The 22,057-nt window shown below is 38.6% G+C and overlaps 1 pseudogene; it reads right to left on the minus strand.

Moving 5' to 3' along the window:
• Positions 1-3,575: 3,575 nt before the first annotated feature.
• On the minus strand, positions 3,576-3,707 carry LOC148162275 (U4 spliceosomal RNA; annotated as a pseudogene).
• Between the last annotated feature and the right edge of the window lie 18,350 nt (positions 3,708-22,057).

The following is a 22,057-nucleotide window of genomic DNA, read 5'->3' on the forward strand; positions in this document are numbered from 1 at the left end:
TAGATAAAAAGCAAAGGTTATTTACAGGATTTGTTTCATAATGAAGATTATACTATAAAATCAGTAGCAAAACAACTCCATCCAGTTTGTTGCATTACTGTTATTGTAAGTATACAAAACAATCATCTTTATCTGAAGAGTCCAAAGGTGTGATATTACCCTGCATATTTTTATCGTTTGCTGAATGCCTAAATGTTTGACAGTTTGTGATGACAAGAGCGAATTTAGCAAATTTGGTTTCTCCTTTTTAGAAGCCTACAAATTACAACAGACAATGTTAATAAATAGGTTTTTGAACTACTTTCCCAAACTAACTTTTACAATTGCAGTGACAGAGCTATGATCCTCCTTCATGAAGGGCAATATGGTCTGGGGGAAAAGCCCTCAGGTAGAGGCAAAATGATGTTCCTGTAGGGTTTGTTACTTAAACTAGCTATTCTTCAACTCTAAAAACTGTAACTTCAGTTAGGGGCAATATACTACTTATCCAATGGAGGGGTTGCTAAGATGATTAAATGTGATAATGTATATAAAAGATAATCATTTGTAAGTTGCTATGGAGGAGTAAAATAGCAAACATCAAAGGCAGTAAGTATATTGTTTGTGTGTATGGCTTAGTTGTAACAGATAATGGCTTGGAATTCAGTGGGAGAAGAACAGTAGGCGGGGAAGACGTTTAGGTGGAGACTAGGGGAAGAGGAAGGAAAAGTCAAGCTCATAGAGAGCTTCTGGATACAACGTTAGAAGAAAAGGTTAAGTTAATTGAAGCACAAATAGAAAATAGCCGTTAGAAACTTCTTAAGGTTAGTAACTAAATCTAATCACATATTTTTATTTCTTGTACTGCCTAGTGTAGTATCTTACTATTGTACCTAGTTGTTGTAGGCGCCCATTTTTAAGTAATCTAGGGGAAAAAAACTCATGTTTTATTTGAGAGGTACTAACTTAAGGCTTTGGTTGGTTCTTAAAGCTTTATTTTATTTTAAAAAAAGGAAAATAAAGGAAATCTACTTCTTACACTTGCAACAGTGCTCCAGCTCATCATCAGTGTTCTGATTGGACTTTTAATTCCATTATCCCACAGAGACCAGAAAACAGTAATTGCCCCCACACAATTCAGGTAATAGCGTTCCATTATTTAAATTGTCCTTTTATCTCTCAAATTTCTGCATGATTTTTTCTTCTCTTGACCAATTTACTTTCTACTGGCCTTGGTGCCTCTGTTTCTGAAAACTACATCTGCTCCCTCACTCAATTCACCCAATGAATTAATGAAAGTTTTTATGTTCTTAAAGCAAGGGAGTTTTGATTAGCACTGAGAAATTTAGTTTGTATGTAGGGGGAAAATGATAATGTTTTTTGCCAATAGCGTTACTGCAACCACTATAATATGACAACTAGCACTAAAATAAAATGTAATTTCAAAAGTGGGGGATGGTTTAAAAAGAATATGGTTAGAAACTGCTAGTCAAAGCCAGCACCTGCTTGAGCCTCCTTAAAGGAATGAGTTGGAGAGGAAGTGAAGGGCTTTATAACAGTTTACAACAAAAATGTTTAAAGGAAGTCCAAGTGCAGATGCATGGGGTTGTTCCTTAAATTCTATTATTATCTCAGGCAGTGCATCTAGAATACACAACTAATTATGATTAAAGTTGTAATGGGCCACCCACACCAGTTATGATGCAAAAGAGACACATCACCGTTTAGATTTTTTAAACATTTAAACTGTAACTGAAAAAGAATGTCCATTTTTGTAATGCAGAGAGAATGATCACAAATATGACTAGAAACATGAACTCTACAGCACCTCTATGAAGTATAAAAGTTAGTCATTTTAATATTAGCTTAGCATTTTTTAAAATAATGTATTATTTTAAGACATTTTTGAAAACCTTATAATGGCATTAGGTATTACAGAAAATATTTCTTGGGGATATTTTCTCAGTGTGAGACAAAGTGTTCTCTATCACTTTTAGTTTTTTTTTTTATTTCCGTTTTCTGTGGGCTGCCAAAGTATAGCCTCAAAATTCACACAAATGAATTTTGAATGAATAAAGACTTTCTACTTCTCCTTCCTTTAGGAAGAAGAAAGTAATTGTAGGGTCAGTATTAGGGTTCTCTAAAGAAAGACAACCAATCAGATATATAAATACATGGAAAGAGATTTATTATAGGGAATTGGCTCATGCAGTAATGGGGGCTGGCAACTCTCAGGATCTGCAGGGTGAGTAGGCAAGCTGGAGACCCAAGAGAGCTAGTGTTGTTGCAGTTTGAAGGCTGGCAAGCTCAAGACCCAAGAAGAGTTGTTTCAGCCCAAGTCCAAAGGCCAGAAAAGAGCAGTGTCTTAGCTCAACAGTCAGGCAGGGGATGTTGTCTCTCACTCAGCCTTTTTGTTTTATGTAGGCCTTCAACTAATTGGATGAGCCTCCACGTTAGGCAGGGTAATCTGCTTTACTCAGTCTACTGATTCAAATGTTAATTTCATCCACAAATAACCTCATGGAAATATCCAGGATAATATTTGACTGAATATCTGAACACTGTGACTCAGTCAAGTTGACACAAAAAAATTAACCATCACAGGGGCCCTGTTTCAAGGTTCCCATAATCTGGTCTCAGCTTAATTTATTTGTTGCTTAATACTGAATGTTGATCCACATAAGCTTCCTTGTTTCAGACTATCTGGATCTGATGGACTCTCAAATATTTCCGTGAGCATACTCATCCTACCATGACTTTGATAAAAGTAGCCCCTGTACTAAGAATGCCTTCCCTTCCTTTGTCTAACCACATCTTATTCAAGTTCAGCACCTCCATTGTCACCTCCATGGGGCTTCCTTGGACCCCATTAGCTTGCACATGTCTCTTTTTCCCCTGAACTCTTGCAGGATGGAATCTGTACCAACTAAGGTTACAGTCTTTTATAGAGCATCTTTTATTTGCTTTTATTCTATATGTGGTAATATTCTCAATAGAATATAAGTTCAAGAGTGGGAATCTTCTGCTATATTCATTTATCTATTCAATATGTAGTTTAAAAACATACTTCTTGCTTTCAAGGTATTCACCATCTGATAGGGAAATTAAAATAATTAACAGACAATTTCAACAATGTTATAGGTGGCTCCATAGAGTTAAGCACAGAGTGTTATAAGAGTGAAGATAAAGTTAAGAAATCACTCTAGAAGTTAACAGTTTAATAAATAACACAACATGGCCAATTTCTGTGGGTCAGTAATCTGGAAGCAGCTTAGATGCATGGTTCTGGCTCAAGGTCTCTCATGAAGTAGTAGTCAAGCCACTGGCTAGAGGTGCGATCTCATCTGAAATCTCTACTGGGGAAGGATCAGCTTCCAACTTCACTTATGTGGTTGTTGGATGGCCTCAGTTCCTGACTGGTTACTGTACTTACAATAGCCTGCACAAAGGGCCTCATGATATGGTAGCTGGCTTCCTCCAGAAAAAGTTATCTGAGATAGAGAATACAACCGAGAAGGAAGCTGCAGTCTTTATGAACCTACTCTTGGAAGAAACACACTGTCATTTCTGTCTATTTTATTTGTTAGAAGCAAGTCCCCAAGTCTAGCCCATTAGCTTCATCTCTCGAAGGGAGAAATATCAAAGAATTTGTGGACCTATTTTTCAATTAGCAATAATCGCGCCTCGGATAAACCTCATTGGCTACGATACTGCCACTGCGCAAATCTGTGTGGACCTATTTTTAAAAGCAGAAGTTAGGAAATGGTCCTTAGAGGAGGTGAAAACTAAACTGAATTTTAAAAGATCAGTTAGGTGAAAAGAGTGGAAGAAAGGTGCTTTGGGGAGAGAGACAAGACTATTTAAAAAAAGAAGAACAAGAGCATGGAGTCTCTGGGTAATAGAAAGTCTCCATGTTATCTGGTTTAATATAATGTGGGTGTGAAGGGAGAATGGAAGACAATAATGTGGCCTTATGTCCCATCTAAAGAGTCAATCAGTCATCATTAGGCAATCTTAAGGGGAAAAGTGACATGGTCATATCAGTACTCAACACAGAACTAAGGAAATTTAGACAAATTATGGGACGGGGGCAAAGAGCACTAAAAATGTCATGGTGGTCACTCAAGTGACTTAAGTTGTAAGTCTTAACTAAGGGAATGACAACGGTGATAGAGTGGAGGGAAAGAATAAAAAGGTGTTAAGGCTGGATCAGCAAGTTCTTTTTTAAATGACTGGACACAAGTAAGAGATAGGAGGGAATTGGGGGGATACTGGGTTTTTAGTCACGGGCACTTAAGTAAATCTGGGGCAGAAAGTCTAGTCAGCAGAGACAACAGGTCAGTTTGGAGCACACTGAATGTGACATACCAGAAGGACATACAAATGGAGATGTTTGGTAGATGATCTGATATTTAGCTCCTGGGCTGAGGATAGAAAGCTGTCAGGACTTGAGCTGGATATTTAAGAAGCCATCTCTATGGTGGTGCTGTCTGCTGGAGTTCAGGAAAAGAGAGTGTGGAGTGAGAAGAAAGCCGATGATGGAACCAGTAGGAAAACAGACGTTTGATGGATGGTCAAAGGAAACCACACCTGCAAAGGTGGGAGGCGGTCCTTAGCATGAGAGGCTGAACACCCGGCGAGATTTTCCATAATAATCTCCTCAGAATATAGGGTGGTACTAAACTCCGAATAGCCCTTACTACAAACTTGCTTAATGACTGTCTGACCTCCTCACGAATGTTTTACCAAACTAACCCCAAACCTACTTTTGGAATATGCCTTAAAAAACAGTTTGCTCCTCTTCTTAAATATAGAGCTGAGAATCATTTTGAAAGATTCCTCCAGCCTTTACTTCATGTTGTATACTGAATTACCACTAACTTTATAATCCCTTATAAACTTCATTGCAGAAGTCCCAACTATTTAAATGAAATGTTATTGGCCCTAAGAGATAAAAATTTACTTCAATCCACTAAAAGCAAAATTATTGCGTTTATTGATTCTTGGACAGAACCTAAATGCTACTGACAGCAAAATATGTTCTTAAGAAACAAAATTCTAGTTATTTTTGTTGTTTCTCTTTTTAAAATTTTTTATTGTTATGTTAATCACCATACATTACATCATTAGTTTTGGATGTAGTGTTCCATGATTCATTGTTTGTGCATAACACCCAGTGCTCCACGCAGAACGTGCCCTCTTTAATACCCGTCACCAGGCTAACCCATCCCCCCACGCCCTCCCTCTAGAACCCTCAGTTTGTTTTTCAGAGTCCATCATGTCTCATGGTTTGTCTCCCCCTCTGATTTACCCCCCTTCATTCTTCCCTTCCTGCTATCTTCTTCGTTTTTTTCTTAACATATATTGCATTATTTGTTTCAGAAGTACAATCTGTGATTCAACAGTCTTGCACAATTCACAGCGCTCACCATAGCACATACCCTCCCCAATGTCTATCACCCAGCCACCCCATCCCTCCCTGCCCCAACCACTCCAGCAACCCTCAGTTTGTTTCCTGAGATTAAGAATTCTTCATATCAATGAGGTCATATGATACATGTCTTTCTCTGATTGACTTATTTCACTCAGCATAACACCCTCCAGTTACATCCACATCATTGCAAATGGCAAGATCTCATTCCTTTTGATGGCTGTATAATATTCCATTGTGTATATATACCACCTCTTCTTTATCCATTCATCTGTCGATGGACATCTTGGCTCCTTCCACAGTTTGGCTATTGTGGACATGGCTGTGATAAACATTGGGGTGCACGTACCCCTTCGGATCCCTACATTTGTATCTTTGGGGTAAATACCCAGTAGTGCAATTGCTGGATCGTATGGTAGCTCTATTTTCAACTGTTTGAGGAACCTCCATACTGTTTTCCAGAGGGGTTGCACCAGCTTGCATTCCCACCAACAGTGTAGGAGGGTTCCCCTTTCTCCGCATCCCCGCCAACATCTGTCGTTTCCTGACTTGTTAATTTTAGCCATTCTGACTAGAGTGAGGTGGTATCTCATTGAGGTTTTGATTTGGATTTCCCTGATGATGAGAGATGTTGAGCACTTTTTCATGTGTCTGTTGGCCATTTGGATGTCTTCTTTGGAAAAATGTCTGTTCATGTCTTCTGCCCATTTCTTGATTGGATTATTTGTTCTTTGGGTGTTGAGTTTGATAAGTTCTTTATAGATTTTGGATACTAGCCCTTTATCTGACACGTCATTTGCAAATATTTTCTCCCATTCTGTTGGCTGTCTTTTGGTTTTGTGGACTGTTTCTTTTGCTGTGCAAAAGCTTTTTATCTTGATGAAATCCCGATAGTTCATTTTTGACTTTGCTTCCCTTGCCTCTGGCGATATTTCTAGGAAGAAGTTGCTGCGGCTGAGGTCAAAGAGGTTGCTGCCTCTGTTCTCCTTTAGGATATGATGGAGTCCTGTCTCACGTTTAGGTCTATTTGGAGTCTATTTTTGTGTGTGGTGTAAGGAAACGGTCCACTTTCATTCTTCTGCATGTGGCTGTCCAATTGTCCCAACACCATTTGTTGAAGAGACTGTCTTTTTTCCATTGGACATTCTTTCCTGCTTTGTCAAAGATGAGTTGACCATAGAGTTGAGGGTCCATTTCTGGGCTCTCTATTCTGTTCCATTGATTGATGTGTCTGTTTTTGTGCCAGGACCATACTGTCTTGATGATGACAGCTTTGTAATAGAGCTGGAAGTCCAGATTGTGATGCCACCAGCTTTGCTTTTCTTTTTCAACATTCCTCTGGCTATTCGGGGTCTTTTCTGGTTCCATACAAATTTTAGGATTATTTGTTCCATTTCTTTGAAAAAAGTGGATGGTATTTTGATGGGGATTGCATTGAATGTGTAGATTGCTCTAGGTAGCATTGACATCTTCACAATGTTTGTTCTTCCAATCCATGAGCATGGAACGTTTTTTCCATTTCTTTGTGTCATCCTCAATTCCTTTCATGAGTATTTTATAGTTTTCTGAGTACAGATCCTTTGCCTCTTTGGTTAGATTTATTCCTAGGTATCTTATGGTTTTGGGTGCAGTTGTAAATGGGATCGACTCCTTAATTTGTCTCTCTTCTGTCTTGTTGTTGGTGTGTAGGAATGCCACTGATTTCTGCGCATTGATTTTATATCCTGCCACTTCACTGAACTCCTGTATGAGTTCTAGCAGCTTAGGGGTGGAGTCTTTTGGGTTTTCCACATAAAGTATCATATCATCTGCAAAGAGTGAGAGTTTGACTTCCTCTTTGCTGATTCGGATGCCTTTGATTTCTTTTTGTTGTCTGATTGCTGTGGCTAGGACTTCTAATACTATGTTGAATAGCAGTGGTGAGAGTGGACATCCCTGCCGCGTTCCTGAACTTAGGGGAAAAGCTCTCAGCTTTTCTCCATTGAGAATGATATTTGCTGTAGGTTTTTCATAGATGGCTTTTATGATATTGAGGTATGTACCCTCTATCCCTATACTCTGAAGAGTTTTGATCAAGAAAGGGTACTGTACTTTGTCAAATGCTTTTTCTGCATCTATTGAGAGGATCATATGATTCTTGTTCTTTCTTTTGTTAATATACTGTATCACGTTGATTGATTTGTGGATGTTGAACCAACATTGCAGCCTAGAGATAAATCCCACCTGGTCATGGTGAATAATCTTTTTGATGTACTGTTGGATCCTATTGGCTAGTATTTTGGTGAGTATTTGTGCATCCATGTTCATCAAGGAAATTGGTCTGTAATTCTCCTTTTTGGTGGGGTCTTTGGTTTTGGGATCAAGGTAATGGTGGCCTCATAAAATGAGTTTGGAAGTTTTCCTTCCATTTCTATTTTTTGGAACAGTTTCAGGAGAATAGGTATTAATTCTTCTTTAAATGTGTGGTAGAATTCCCCTGGGAAGCCATCTGGCCCTTGGCTTTTGTTTGTTGGGAGATTTTTGATGACTACTTCAATTTCCTTAGTGGTTATAGGTCTGTTTAGGTTTTCTATTTCTTCCTGGTTCAATTTTGGTAATTGATACATCTCTAGGAATGCACCCATTTCTTCCAGGTTGTCTAATTTGCTGGCATAGAGTTGCTCATACTATGTTCTTATAATTGTTTGCATGTCTTTGGTGTTGGTTGTGATCTCTCCTCTTTCATTCATGATTTTGTTGATTTGGGTCATTTCTCTTTTCTTTTTGATCAGTCTGGCCAGGGGTTTATCAATCTTGTTAATTCTTTCAAAGAACTGGCTCCTAGTTTTGTCGATCTGTTCTACTGTTCTTTTGGTTTCTAGTTCATGGATTTCTGCTCTGATCTTTATTATTTCTCTTCTCCCGCTGGGTTTAGGCTTTATTTGCTGTTCTTTCTCCAGCTACTTTAGGTGTAGGGTTAGGTTTTGTATTTGAGAACTTTCTTGTTTCTTGAGAAAGGCTTGTATTGCTATATACTTTCCTCTCAGGACTGCCTTTGCTGTATCCCAAAGATTTTGAACAGTTGTGTTTTCATTTTCATTGCTTTCCATGAATTTTTTTAAATTCTTCTTTAATTTCCTGGTTGACCCATTCATTCTTTAGTAGGATGCTCTTTAGCCTCCATGTATTTGAGTTCTTTCCAACTTTCCTCTTGTGATTGAGTTCTAGTTTCAAAGCAGTGTGGTCTGAAAATATGCAGGGCATAATCCCAATCTTTTGGTACCAGTTGAGACCTGATTTGTGACCTAGGATGTGATCTATTCTGGAGAATGTTCCATGGGCAGTAGAGAAGAATGTGTATTCCTTTGCTTTAGGATGGAATGTTCTGAATATGTCTGTGAAGTCCATTTGGTCCAGGGTGTCATTTAAAGTCTTTATTTCCTTGTTGATCTTTTGCTTAGATGATCTGTCCATTTCAGGGAGGGGGGTGTTAAAGTCCCCCACTATTACTGTATTGTCAATGTGTTTCTTCGCTTTTGTTATTGCCTTATATAATTGGCTGCTCCCATGTTACAGGCATAGATATTTACAATTGTTAGATCTTCTTGTTGGATAGACCCTTTAAGTAGGATATAGTGTGCTTCCTCATCACTTATTACAGTCTTTGTTTTAAAATCTAATTTGTGTGATATAAGGATTGCCACACCAGCTTTCTTTTGGTGTCCATTAGCATGGTAAATGGTTTTCCACCCCTTCACTTTCAATCTGGGGGTGTCTTTGGGTCTAAAATGAATCTCTTGCAGACAGCATATAGATGGGTCTTGTTTTTTAATCCAAAACGATAGCCTGTGTCATTTGATTGGGGCATTTAGCCCATTTACATCAGGGTAACTATTGAAAGATAGGAATTTAGTGCCATTGTATTGCCTGTAAGGTGACTGTTACTGTATATTGTCTGTGTTCCTTTCTGATCTATGCTGCTTTTAGGCTCTCTGTTTAGAGGACCCCTTTCAATATTTCTTGGAGGGCTGGTTTCGTGTTTGCAAATTCCTTTGGTTTTTGTTTGTCTTGAAAGATTTTTATTTCTCCTTCAATTTTCACTGACAGCCTAGCTGGATATAGTATTCTTGGCTGCATATTTTTCTCATTTAGTGCTCTGAAGATATCATGCCAGTCCTTTCTCTGCCTGCCAGGTCTCTGTGGATAGGTGTGTTGCTAATCTAATGTTTCTACCATTAGAGGTTACATATCTCTTCTCCAAAGCTGCTTTCAAGATTTTCTCTTTGTCTCTGAGACTCATAAGTTTTACTATTAGACATTGGGGTGTTGACCTATTTTTACTGATTTTGAGAGGGGTTCTCTGTGCCTCCTGGATTTTGATGCCTGTTTCCTTCCCCACATTAGGGAAGTTCTCTGCTATAATTTGCTCCAATATACCTTCTGCCCCTCTCTCTCCTTCTTCTGGGATCTCAATTATTCTAATGTTGTATTGTCTTATCGTATCGCTTATTTCTCAAATTCTGCCCTCGTGATCCAGTAGTTGTTTATCTCTCTTTTTCTCAGCTTTTTTATTTTCCATCATTTGGTCTTGTATATCGCTGCTTCTCTCTTCTGCCTCATTTATCCTAGGAGTTAGTGCCCCCATTTTTGATTGCACTTCATTAATAGCCTTTTTGATTTCAACTTGGTTAGATTTTAGTTCTTTTATTTCTCCAGGAAGGTTTCTCTAATAACTTCCATGCTTTTTTCAAGCCCAGCTAGTATCTTTAAAATCATGATTCTGAACTCTAGGTCTGACATCGTACTAATGTCCGTATTGAGTATGTCCCTGGCAGACGGTACTACCTCTTGTTCTTTTTGCTGAGGTGATTTTTTTCGACTTGTCATTTTGTCCAGAGGAGAATAGATGAATGAGAGACAAAATGCTAACAGGTTAACAACGTCCCCAGCAAATATACTGTATACAAATCAGAAAAGACCTGAAACCAAGGGAAAAGAAAGGGAAAGAAAGAAAAGAGAAAGAAAAAAAAAGATAAAGAAAAAGATAAAAACAAACAAAAACAAAACAAAACAAAACAGAATATGATCAAATGTGATCAGGCTAGTGCATAGATCAGTGCCACACACTAGATTTTGCGTGTATTTTGGTCTGTTAGAAGAAAGTGCCTCCCAAAATTTTAAAGAAATACTTATATATGTACAAAATAAGGGTTGATACAATGAAGGGATGGAAGATGACTGTAAAGATGAAAATTATAAAAGATTTTATAAAAGAAATTGATAAGAAGTTGTTTGAAAAAAGAAAGATTTAAAAAAAAAGGGAGAGAATGTGATCAGGTAGGAGATTAGAACAAAGCCATACACTAGTGATTTAGGGTATATTTTGATATGGTAGAAGAAACTGTATCTCAAAATTTTAAAGAGAGAACAACTTATATATATATGCCAAAAATAAAGGTATCTAATATGAAGGGATAGAATATGACTCTAAAAATGAAAAATAAATTTTTTTTTCAAAAAGGATTGATAAGATGTTGGTTGAAAAAGGGAAAAAGAAAAATTCAAAAATAAAATCAGCTAAAAAAATTAACTTTGAAAAACTAATGAATCATGGTAAAAAAGCCATGAATTCTATGTGCAGTATTCCCCTAGCGCTGGAGTTCTCCCGTTCTCTTTGATTGGTAAACTTGGTCTTGGCTGGCTGTTCGTGCTGATCTTCTGGGGCAGGGGCCTGTTGCTGTGGTTCTCAAATGTCTTTGCCGGAGGCGGAATTGCCCCACCCTTGTCGGTCTGGGCTAAGCAATCTGCTGGGGTTTGCTTTCAGGAGGTTTTGTTCCCTGCAAGCTTTCCGTACAGCTTTGGAGGACGAGAGTGAAAATGGTCACCTCCCAATCTCCACCCAGAGGAGACGAGAACTTGGGGCCCCGCTCCTCAGTGCACCCCCAGAGAAAAGCAGTCATTCACTCCCGTGTCCCTGGTCTCCAGTCGCACTCCGTGCTCACCCGGCCTGTGACCGAGCGTTTCTATCTCTGGCACCCGACTCGGTGTGGAGTCTCCAAACCCAACAGATCCCTGTGGGGTGCTCCTGCGCCGTTCCTCCTGGGGGAAGAAGGGGAGTCTCCCCAGATCTGCTGCTTGTCGGGTCCCTGCTGGTGGAGCAGTGGCCCGACTGTGTCACTGATCACAGTTTATGGCAACCCCGAGCTGAGAGCCCGCGCCTCGGCTCCGTCTCTGCAGCCGGCTTCCCCGCTCTGATACCTGGGAGCTCTGCCACATTCAGGCACCCCCGGTCTTTCTGTGACCCCGAGGGTCCTGAGACCACACTGTCCCACAAGGGTTCCACCCCCCACTTAGCCACTGGAGCGACGTCCCTTAGCGGAGCCGACTTCTAAAAGTTCCGATTTTGTGCTCTGCGGCTCTATCACTTGCCAGAAGCGGCCGACGGAGGACCCCTCCCCCGCCGTCTATCCTCCCGAATATCACCTCGGATTCACTTCTCCGCACGTCCTACCTTCCAGTAAGTGGTCGCTTTTCTGTTCAGAGAGTTGTTGCTATTCTTCTCTTCTTGAGTTTGTAGGTGTTCAGAATGGTCTGATCCCTATTCAGGTGAATTCCTGAGACCAGACGAAAGTTCTCCTACTCCTCCTCCATCTTGCTCTGCCCACCTATTGTTGTTGTTTTTACAGAGAAAGTGAGTGAGAGTGATTATGGGAGCAGGGTGGGGGGCGGGCAGAAAGAGAGGGAGGGAGAGAATCTCAAGCAGGCTCCACACTCAGTGCAGAGCCTGGTGCGGGGCTGGATCCCAAGACTCTGAGATCATGACCTGAGCCAAAATCAAGAGTCAGGGGCTTAACCGACTGAGCCATCAAGGCACCCCACAGAATTCTAGTTTTAAGAAAAGGCACCAAGCTAAATACAAATAAAATTTTAATTTTCCACCCAATACAATCTATAAATACGATTATAAATTTTATGACTTTTTTCTAGCTATAATTTTCAGTAATAAACATAGCCACAACACAGAACACTAAGAATGATCATTTGCCAAATAAGACAAAATGTGCCAAAAAAAACACTGCAGTAAATTTATGGAGATAAATTATTGCTCTTTGTAAAACACATAATTATGTGTCCTTAAAATAAAAAAAATCAATTTAAAAACTTTTAGAACTAGTTTAGTAAGTTGTCATATATAATGCAGTAATTACTAGATTTTTCCTATGTCAGCAAGCAATGATTGGAAGATAAAAGAAAAATATTTCTCATTCACAGAAGCAAAAAAAAATACATGAGATATTTAGAAGTAGCAAGAAAAGTTAGCAATTCCTATGAAAACCAGCTACAGAATTTCACTGGAAGATGCAAAGTGTGAAAGCTGAAAAGAAATTGGGGTCCCTTATGTCAAGAGGCTTTACAATGGAGCCCGTAGGCCATCAAGGATAGGGCCTTATCATGTCCTGACCAGGTAAGACCATGAACTTCTGAACTGGGCCAAACCAAAAATACTCGAGGGGCTCAGCCTGAACACTTCCAACTTGCCAACAACAAGGAATTTTGCTTAGTGGTAGCCTTAGTAACCAATGATATTCAGTCAAGATTAGTTTTCTGCCACCAACACCAATTAAAATTCCTTGTAAACAACACATACAATCATTTCTTTTTGTCTTTAAAAGGACAGTTTTATTCTCTGGTGGTGGGGGACAGTATTTGGGTTGCTGCTCTAATCTGTTCCCTGAATTGCAATTCTGAGACCTCAAATTAATGCTTTTGTTTTATTTTAGCTCAGCCTCTTTTCTTGGTTGACAAGAGATCAAATATATTAAGATACACATTATTTTCTCCTAGAAAGTATTAAGTATTATTGAAAAATAACACTTCCCAAATTAATATAATAGTTAATTCAATCATGATATTTTTGTGAATTTGACAAAAATTATTTTAATAAGTTTATTTGGGACAATAAGTATAACAATAATTTTCTTCAAAAGTCTCAAACAGAAATGTTATCACAGTAAGTGACCCACAAAACATTTAAAACTACTACAAATAAAATAGTATGGAATTGGTGTAAACATGTCATGAATGACACAGGAGAGATACCTTGAAACACAGCTTAACTCAGGCAGTAATAAAAATAATGGGGCTAGATTATCCAAAATTAACTTTTGGAGAGACTAACCCTTGGGGAGAATAATAAATCCACATCTCACTTTATACTCTGACATAAAAGGGTTCAATGCAAAACACAAAAAATGGGGGGGGGAATATGTATTTAAGTGATCTTGGCATGGGCAAAGCGTCCCTAAGCATATAAGAAATGAAAGAAAACACAAAAGGAAGTATAATAAATTTGGGTAAAAATGTAAAAGTTACCTTGCCAATTAAAGGCTCTCTTCACCCACCCCTCCCCAACCTTCTCCTTAACACCAAGGCTGTCCTGGGTCTGACTGACCTCATTGCCAGCACTTCATGATCCTTCTGCCATTTTGATTCTGAGTTCTGCTCATCAGCCGTGTTTCCTGAGTTTCAGTAGGTCCCAATGCTGTGTCTGTCTCCTTCATATCTGTAGTTATCTTCACAAAAGCATGAACCCAGACAGGCCCTCGAGTTCGTGATGGAGTCCCGGTTTGCCCACGAACGCTTGGCAACCAATCGCTCCGATACTAACTTGATTCAGGTGTTATGGATTTGACAAACGGAACCATACTACATCTTGTTGGCTGGTGAGTTAAAATAGTCTTGAGGGAACTGTAAGTGGAACGTTTCCCTTTTTCCTCCTGACATTTGGTTTTGAACTGGAATTTTGAATCCCACCGTTTTAAAGACCATCTTTGATTCCTCCCAGACACTTCCAACAGTCTTTACGTCCCTTAACTCTCCAGCGCCACCAGCTCTTCCTCCAAGCTGGCCACTCCTGCAGCAATTCAGTGACCTGCTGGAAACACACTCTCAATCCTTCCTCTCCCTCCTCGCTGATTCCGGAACAATCCATTCAACCCTCTCCGCCGGCAGTTTACACAACTTCCTAATCACCTGTCCCACATTGGCAGGCTGATCCCCCAGAATTTAGCTACAGCTGGAGGACTAGGGGAAGGACTTTGAAGTTCTAGCTGGCTCTCCATTTGTTGACATTTTAAATTCATTATTGCACCTAGGTCTAAACACAAACGGCAGTTCTACAAATCTAAACCAGGGAATTGACTCGTGCTCTTTTACCCACAGGGTAGACGTATGGCTCTTCTCTGGAGCGGGAGAAGGGGTGTCAACCTCTCTGTTTCTCTCTCCACTTTAACATCCTGAATCAATCCCTTGCTGCCTTTGCCACACACCATGAAGGTACTTTGGTAGCTGGGGCAGGAGACCTGTGTCTTTCTTATGCTAGTTGTAGGATTGGCCACCACTCCTCCTTAAGTGATACACAGTCCGATCCAAAGGCATTTCAAATAGCTCTTAACTCAAAAAATTTCCCCCAATATGACTATGTATAATTATATACTATATTCCTAGGCCCTCAGAACGTCTTCATGTGGACATTTCTGGACCAGTGGAGTGTGGTGTGTGTGTCTTCTCGCTTCTTCCAATCTTTCCTTCCTCCCGTATGTCTCTGCACCTATTTATACTGCAATTTATTCCTGAAATCAGAAACTGTCATGTTCCCCTGTGTATCTGCTGAGTAGTCCCTGGCACATAGCAAACATTCAAGAAATATTAGTTGCATGAATGAATGAATGAGTGATATAAATTCCATTTGTGAAAAGCTTTTCTGCCATCAATCACAAACACCTGGACTGGAAGTTGTCTCCTTAGCATGTATGACAGGGGACGGGTTAGCAGTGATTTGCAAAAGAGGTAGCACTAAGAGGACAGAAAGATGACTACAGAGAAACTATTTTCAGACACAATTAGAATGTCTCTTAGAGGAGAAAGGGTGAAAGTAGAAATGGATTGGTTTGATTCAATTAATTCTCAGGATGCTGAGGTCATCTATTTTTACCTCCATTGTCCTAAGAGGTAAAATTATTCTACTGCTCAGAATATGTGAGTCCTTTGGCCTCCACCAGCCTTTGCCCTGTTTTGCTCTATTAACGTCTTCACATAACTATTTGATTCTGTAAATGGGAATATGGTAAAATGCACAGAGCCTTTTAAAAAGGCTCCCTTCTTAAGATTACAGTAATTTAAAAAATGTTTTCAGGTCCATTTTTCTTTTGTTTAAAAGCATGACAACATACTGAACATGCTGTTTGCTTGAGTCCATAGGTGCTGTATTTTAATTTGTATTTTTATTATATATTTTCCCATCTTTTTCACTTTTTTTCTATGGTGTGGGCATGACTGCAGAGTTGGACCAAAGTACTTTAAACACTTTCCCTCTTTTATTTATGAAGTTAAAATTGTTCTAGCTCTTGGGTAATTTCTTTGCAACAGATTCCTAAAATTAAAATTTTTAAAACCAATCACAATTTAAAATTACTATAGTTCCTTGCTAGATAAAGAGACCCTCCAGGAAATTCTTCCATAAAGTAATGAAAATAATATTAACTTCGAATTTACAAAACGACTTTATATGAAAATTAGTCTTTGCAATAACTGTAATATTTTGGTCATATCCACTATAATGTAATTTAACTGTTTTTGTAATTAGATTTTGGCTGATGTGTATTTCTGATTTATTTATTCATTCTTGATCTGTCAATGTCCTCTTACATTTACTGAAAAAATCTTACGGGTGAAGATAACAGAGGTCCTGTTTTTGGAGGATTTATCTATTTCTTCTCAAACTCCTAAAAAATACTTCTTCAAAATAAAACCAAACATGTTTAGTGTAACAGAGGTAGGTTTTTATTTTGCTTCAGGTAACATTGAAATATCAGTACAAAACGATCAAAAGTTTCTACTGATGTCTTGGGGATCAGGACAAGTAAGAAAATACATACACAAATATCTACAGATCCTTTTCTTTTCTTTTTTTAAAAGATTTTATTTTTAAGTAATCTCTACATCCAATGTGGAGCTGGAACTTGGAACCCCTAGATCAAGAGCCATATGCTCTACCCACTGAGCCAGCCAGACACCCCTACAGATCCTTTTCAATGAAATCTAGGGACCTTTAATAATTTCCAATACTGAATTTTCAAACACTATTAGTTTTTCTCCATTTTTATTTATAGAGGAAGATGAATATCTGAAAAAAGACTTTCTGGTCAATTGTATTCTATACTGTGTTTACTTTGATAGTATCCTGATGAATTTTTCAACTAAAAGAATACATATTAACTTGCAAAGATGAAATAGAAGATGTAAAACAGATGTTTAAGATTTTCAAATATTTATTAGATATAGATGGCAGTTTGAAGATTGACTTTCTTAACCAAAGTGTTAAATCACAACAAAAAAAAATGGCACATAATTGCTATTAACTAGGATCTTCAAAACTGAACTAGAGTCAACAATCTAAGAGGTCCACTCAAGTCTGAGAATAGTTATTGGACTTTCCCACTTTATGGATATGATGCATTCAAAGTCTGCAGTCAATTTCAGGAAAATTTGTGTATGTTTTGGAGAATTCTGAATTGTTTCATATTCCTAATGTGATATAAGTAGCTTGAAAATAGGCTGAAGGGAGAGGGATGATATAATTCAATATTTTTACCCTGGGCATGCCTATTTTTTGAGAAGCTCCTTTGTATTTGTTCTGTGCAATTCTGTAATTTCTTGAAGCAATATTTTAGACTATATTCCTAACCAAGTATTTTCAATAATTTAAAATTTAAATCGAGATAGTAAAAAAAAAGGGGGGGGTATGTTTGCCAAAAGCCTACTAATTGTTCTTTTTTTTGGGTGGGGAAATAGTATGTAAAACATCTGTCTTCTAGTCTATTATCTTACCCACATTGTTCTGTAAGAAATTACTTTATTCCTTTTAAAAGTAGGAAAACTGTAATTTAAGAAGTTTGAGAGTTAGTCTTAGATAAATGTCTTTAAACGACTCCAGGAATCATGCTAATCTCTCTGAAACTCAGTCATCTCATCAATAAATGGGGGTATATACTATCCCTACCTTGTTTCTCGGAGGCATTAAAAGGCTTAAATGAGTTCCACTGTAAATGATGTGCATTGGGAGGATGTTGGCATCCTTGGAAGTGAAGGTGGTGAGAGTTATGAATCTGGATATAATAGTATGTCGTTCAAGCCAGAAGCCTAAAAGAAGGTCTCTCAAAGGCAGAGAGTTTTAGCTCTAATCTCAGATGGGCAACCTGTTGGACAGAAATAAGTAGAAAATGTGAAGAGACCAAGGATAGAGATTCAGCCCTTAGGTAAATATGGGCCCTGGACCAATTAAAGTCGCGAGCATTCATCTCTTCATAATGAAAATGTGAGTAATTTCTATCATATGTGTTTTATTAATGTGATTTTTCCAAATATTTTACTATGGACAGAATTTGATTTTATATGGAGGAAAACCCCTCATTTTATGTAAAAATATGAGGGGTCAACCCTTACAGGATTGTTATAAGAATTAAATAAGATGCTATAATAAAGCATCATCAATACGTGACCTTTTATTCTTCATTAGAATGCTAAAGAAGCCTAGTGATAATTTTAGCCAAATTTCTTCATTTGAGAGACCAGCAATCTGAGGTCTAAAGGATGAAGTCATTTAGTCAAATGCTTATAATAGCACAACCTCCTGATTCATAGTGCTTTTAATATGCCATAATATTAAGAGTATTGTTAACATAGAATTTGGAGAATAAGATTAGAAAAGGAACTTTTGTGAGCAAAAAGGAAGGGAGCACAGCATGTAGGTTCAAATGAGCTGAGCCCAGGACTTTGTTCCTCTTCAATCAGCCAGGCACTGTGTACGGGGCAGTCAATGGCAAGAGGGAGTCTGGGAGAAACAAACAAAAACTCTGATGATTAGGGACAGAAGGAAAGTTGAAAGTTAAAAAAATAAGAAAGAAAAGAAAAGAAGAGAAGAAAGGAAAGGAAAGAGAAAAGACAGGAAGGGGAGGGGAGGAGAGGAGACGAAAGAAAAAAGAAGAAGGAATTGGGAAAAGAGAAAAATTAGATGCCATGTGCTGGTTTGTTCTGTTATCTAACAGATATCTGTGTAGTATAGCAGAAAGAACACAGACTTGGAAGTGAAAGCTGAATTTGAATCCTGACTCCACCAAATACAAGATATTATTTGGGAAAATTAACACCATTGTAAAGCAACACCATTTTCTCTATTAATGAATTTTTTTTCAGTTATCTCTCTTTTTTAATTTTTTTATTGTTATGTTCATCACCATATATTACATCATTAGTTTTTGATGTAGTGTTCCATGATTCATTGTTTGTGCATAACACCCAGTGCTCCATGCAGAATGTGCCCTCTTTAATACTCATCACCAGGCTAACCCATCCCCCTACCCTCCTCCCCTCTAGAACCCTCAGTTTGTTTTTCAGAGTCCATCGTCTCTCATGGTTCGTCTCCCCCTCTGACTTACTCCCCTTCATTCTTCCCCTCCTGCTATCTTCTTCTTTTTCTTTTTTCTTAACATATGTTGCATTATTTGTTTCAGAAGTACAGATCTGTGATTCAACAGTCTTGCACAATTCACAGCGCTCACCATAGCACATACCCTCCCCAATGTCTATCACCCAGCCACCCCATCCCTCCCACCCCCACCACTCCAGCAACACTCAGTTTGTTTCCTGAGATTAAGAATTCTTCATATCAGTGAGGACATATGATACATGTCTTTCTCTGATTGACTTATTTCACTCAGCATAACACCCTCCAGTTCCATCCACATCGTTGCAAATGGCAAGATCTCATTCCTTTTGATGGCTGCATAATATTCCATTGTGTATATATATCACCTCTTCTTTATCCATTCATCTGTCGATGGACATCTTGGCTCTTTCCAATTTGGCTATTGTGGACAATGCTACTATAAACATTGGGGTGCACATACCCCTTCGGATCCCTACATTTGTATCTTTGGAGTAAATACCCAGTAGTGCAATTGATGGATCGTATGGTAGCTCTATTTTCAACGAGGTTCCTGTTTGAGGAACCTCCATACTGTTTTCCAGAGGGGTTGCACCAGCTTGCATTCCCACCAACAGTGTAGGAGGGTTCCCCTTTCTCCACATCCCCGCCAACATCTGTTGTTTCCTGACTTGTTAATTTTAGCCATTCTGACGGGTGTGAGGTGGTATCTCATTGAGGTTTTGATTTGGATTTCCCTGATGCCGAGCGATGTTGAGCACTTTTTCATGTGTCTGTTGGCCATTTGGATGTCTTCTTTGGAAAAATGTCTGTTCATGTCTTCTGCCCAATTCTTGATTGGATTATTTGTTCTTTGGGTGTTGAGTTTGATAAGTTCTTTATAGATTTTGGATACCAGCCCTTTATCTGATATATCATTTGCAAATATTTTTTACCATTCTGTTGGTTGTCTTTTGGTTTTGTGGACTGTTTCTTTTGCTGTGCAAAAGCTTTTTATCTTGATGAAATCCCAGTAGTTCATTTTTGCCCTTGCTCCCCTTGCCTTTGGCTATGTTTCTAGGAAGAAGTTGCTGCGGCTGAGGTCGAAGAGGTTGCTGCCTGTGTTCTCCTTTAGGATTTTGATGGACTCCTGTCTCACGTGTAGGGCTTTCAACCATTTGTAGTCTATTTTTGTGTGTGGTATAAGGAAACGGTCCAGTTTCATTCTTCTGCATGTGGCTGTCCAATTTTCCCAACACCATTTGTTGAAGAGGCTGTCTTTTTTCCACTGGACATTCTTTCCTGCTTTGTCAAAGATAAGTTGACCATAGAGTTGAGGGTCCATTTCTGGGCTCTCTATTCTGTTCCATTGATGTATGTGTCTGTTTTTGTGCCAGTACCATACTGTCTTGATGATGACAGCTTTGTAATAGAGCTGGAAGTCCGGAATTGTGATGCAGCCAGCTTTGCTTTTCTTTTTCAATATTCCTCTGGCTATTCGGGGTTCTCTTCTGGTTCCCTACAAATTTTAGGATTATTTGTTCCATTTCTTTGAAAAAAGTGGATGGTATTTTGATGGGGATTGCATTGAATGGGTAGATTGCTCTAGGTAGCATTGACATCTTCACAATGTTCTTCCAATCCATGGGCATGGGACATATTTCCATTTCTTTGTGTCTTCTTCAATTTCTTTCATAAGTATTTTATAGTTTTCTGAGTACAGATCCTTTGCCTCTTTGGTTAGATTTATTCCTAGGTATCTAATGGTTTTGGGTGCAATTGTAAATGGGATCGACTCCTTGATTTGTCTCTCTTCTGTCTTGTTGTTGGTGTATAGGAATGCCACTGATTTCTGTGCATTGATTTTATATCCTGCTACTTTATTGAATTCCTGTATGAGTTCTAGCAGTTTTGGGGTGGAGTCTTTTGGGTTTTCCACATGCTGTATCATATCTTCTGCAAAAAGTGAGAGTTTGACTTCCTCTTTGCCGATTTGGATGCCTTTGATTTCTTTTTGTTGCCTGATTGCTGTGGCTAGGACTTCTAATACTATGTTGAATAGCAGTGGTGAGAGTGGACATCCCTGCCGCGTTCCTGACCTTAGGGGAAAACCTCTCAGCTTTTCCCCATTGAGAATGATATTTGCTGTAGGTTTTTCATAGATGGCTTTTATGATATTGAGGTATGTACCCTCTATCCCTATACTCTGAAGAGTTTTGATCAAGAAAGAATGCTGTACTTTGTCAAATGCTTTTTCTGCATCTATTGAGAGGATCATATGATTCTTGTTCTTTCTTTTGTTAATGTATTGTATCACGTTGATTGATTTGTGGATGTTGAACCAGCCTTGCAGCCCAGGGATAAATCCCACTTGGTCGTGGTGAATAATCCTTTTAATGTACTGTGGGATCCTATTGGCTAGTATTTTGGTGAGAATTTTTGCATCCATGTTCATCAAGGATATTGGTCTGTAATTCTCCTCTTTGATGGGGTCTTTGTCTGGTTTTGGGATCAAGGTAATGCTGGCCTCATAAAATGAGGTTAGAAGTTTTTCTTCCATTTCTATTTTTTGGAACAGTTTCAGGAGAATAGGTATTAATTCTTCTTTAAATGTGTGGTAGAATTCCCCTGGGAAGCCATCTGGCCCTGGGCTTTTGTTTCTTGGGAGATTTTTGATGACTGCTTCAATTTCCTTAGTGGCTATAGGTCTGTTCAGGTTTTCTATTTCTTCCTGGTTCAATTTTGGTAGTTGATACATCTCTGGGAATGCACCCATTTCTTCCAGGTTATCTAATTTGCTGGCATAGAGTTGCTCATACTATGTTCTTATAATTGTTTGTATTTCTTTGGTGTTGGTTGTGATCTCTCCTCTTTCATTCATGATTTTGTTGATTTGGGTCATTTCTCTTTTCTTTTTGATCAGTCTGGCCAGGGGTTTATCAATCTTGTTAATTCTTTCAAAGAACCAGCTCCTAGTTTTGTTGATCTGTTCTACTGTTCTTTTGGTTTCTAGTTCATGGATTTCTGCTCTGATCTTTATTATTTCTCTTGTCCTGCTGGGTTTAGGCTTTATTTGCTGTTCTTTCTCCAGCTCCTTTAGGTATAGGGTTAGGTTTTGTATTTGAGACCTTTCTTGTTTCTTGAGAAAGGCTTGTATTGCTATATACTTTCCTCTCAGGACTGCC

This window comes from Eumetopias jubatus, unplaced genomic scaffold (genome assembly GCF_037043125.1).
Source record: "Eumetopias jubatus isolate StellerSeaLion01/CBP00866 unplaced genomic scaffold, mEumJub1_p1.0 scaffold_16, whole genome shotgun sequence".
Taxonomy (NCBI): domain Eukaryota; kingdom Metazoa; phylum Chordata; class Mammalia; order Carnivora; family Otariidae; genus Eumetopias; species Eumetopias jubatus.